We start from the raw sequence: 1,976 nt of genomic DNA, 5'->3' as shown, positions 1-1,976 counted from the left end.
TGGGCAGTGGGAGCTGCCAGAACCCCCAGCCTAGGAGGGGAGCCAGTCAGGCAGCAGGTGCCCGAGTCATCGGACGAGCGGGAGGCTCTGAGGGCCAAGGACGGAGGCGCCTGTTGAGGGAGCAGGCAGGGAAAGAGGCTCGGAGGGGCTGGCCTGCAAAGGTTCGTTTGGTCAGGGAGACACCAGGGGACAGAGGTGCGGCAGGAGAGGGAGTCAGGACCAGGCTGCCGGCCGGGAAGCCTTGGGGGCCAACCCTTAGGTAGTGCCAGGTGCGCTGAGAAGCCACCATGAGAGGTTGAGCAGGACGGTGACCAGAACTGAATCCGCTTTTTAATCAACTCCGGTGCTGTGGGTACTCGGGAGCCAGGGTGTCTGCGACCATTGTCACCGTGCGACTCGGCGAGGGACACGGGCATGTGTGGGGCCCTCACACAGCTTTCCACGGGTGACCTTGCTCACTGCCCACCTCTGCCCTCCGCCCGCTGTGCGCGAGGAAACTGAGACTCAGAGGAGGAAAGGGAATCGTCTAGTTTCCCCCGGTGGCACCTGGTCTACGGCCATACCACCCTGAACGCGCCCGATCTCGTCTGATCTCGGAAGCTAAGCAGGGTCGGGCCTGGTTAGTACTTGGGTGGGAGACCCCAGTGGCACCTGGACGCGTCCAGTTGAGGCCACAGCCGCTCTCCTCCTGCCGGCCACACACCTTGGGGCGGCCGGGGCACCCACACACTTCGGGGCGGCCGGGGCACCTGTCATCTCAGGGATGGCACTCTGGTCTGTCGGGAGGAAATACTGGGAGAGAAGAAGAGGGGAGGCCGGGGAGGGGGAGCTTTCACCTGCACGGAGGTCCTGTGTTTCTGCCACATGTGAGGGTGTAACTGGTGCGGCAGACACACCGGGCCCACGGCCCTGCCTCCCCCCTGGCCTCGCAGCTCTGGGTCCGTTGGGCAGTCGTTACCCCGGCAAGGAAACAAGAACACGTATGAATGGCAAACCAGCAACTGGGCCGAGAAATGAGGTCCAGGGTGCCGGCCTCTGCTTAGCATCTCTTTGCGGCCTGGCTCCACCCGTGCGGCCAGCGTGATCTGACCTCAGATCTGACAGTGACGCGCTGACCTTGCCTCCTCCTGCTCCTCACAGATCTCATTCCATGTGTCACTCCTCTGGCCTCCAGTCTCCTAACCTGGGACTAGATGCTCCTTCCAGGCCCTCCTGGTCAGTCTGGGCAAGCAGGGGCTACAGCCCAGCCTGCTGGCTCCTCACCCAGCACTCTGCCAACTGCATCTGGTGCCCCTATGAAGCCCTGTCACCACCAGCCTCTGCTGCTGAGACGGCCTTCCCAGAGCTGGGACCCTGAGGGGACCCTGAGTGGTCTGGTGCACGCTCTTTCCTCGGGAGAGGTTGAGGACAAGGGTCACTAACAAAACAGTCATGTGCTCAGGCAAGTGCTTGTCCCCTCTGGGCCTCAGTTTCCCCTTTAGTGAGGAGGTAGAGAAAGATCCCTTCTGGCTCCGAGATCTGGTGCTTTCTGGGGGCAAAGACAATTCCCAGAATCCCCAGGAGTCCTGATGTTGCCGACGCCCTTTATCCAGCAGTCCTGAGAAGGCCAAGCTGACAAGACTGTGGGTGGCCAGATGACAGCATTCTCGGGACGCCAGTGGAATGGGGAGGGCCCATCAGCTCAGTGGCATGTGGTTCCGGGCAACGGGTGGGAGAACGTTTGGGCCACGGGCAGCCAAGGGCCTGGCATCTCAGCAACGCCGTGAGCGTCAAAGCATCGCAAGAACGCCACACAGTCTTATCTCGCAAGGTTTCAGGGGAAGGATGCCAGTCCTATGGGAGGGAGACTGGGTGTGCCCTCCCTCCCAACCCCATCCTGACCTCCTCTGAAGCTCCTTCCACAGAAACACCACCGCACCTTCTCTCTGAAGGACGTGACCTACTGACATCCTCTCTGGGCGGACTTCTTTGCATGT

General features: G+C 61.7%; 1 pseudogene; it reads left to right on the top strand.

The window, feature by feature from the left end:
* The first annotated feature begins 549 nt into the window (after positions 1–549).
* Positions 550–663, top strand: LOC136327832 (5S ribosomal RNA; annotated as a pseudogene).
* The last annotated feature ends 1,313 nt before the right edge of the window (positions 664–1,976 follow it).

This window comes from Saccopteryx bilineata, chromosome 2 (genome assembly GCF_036850765.1).
Source record: "Saccopteryx bilineata isolate mSacBil1 chromosome 2, mSacBil1_pri_phased_curated, whole genome shotgun sequence".
Lineage (NCBI taxonomy): Eukaryota > Metazoa > Chordata > Mammalia > Chiroptera > Emballonuridae > Saccopteryx > Saccopteryx bilineata.
Note: the sequence above shows the minus strand (reverse complement) of the source record. Positions and strands in the feature narration are given on the sequence as shown.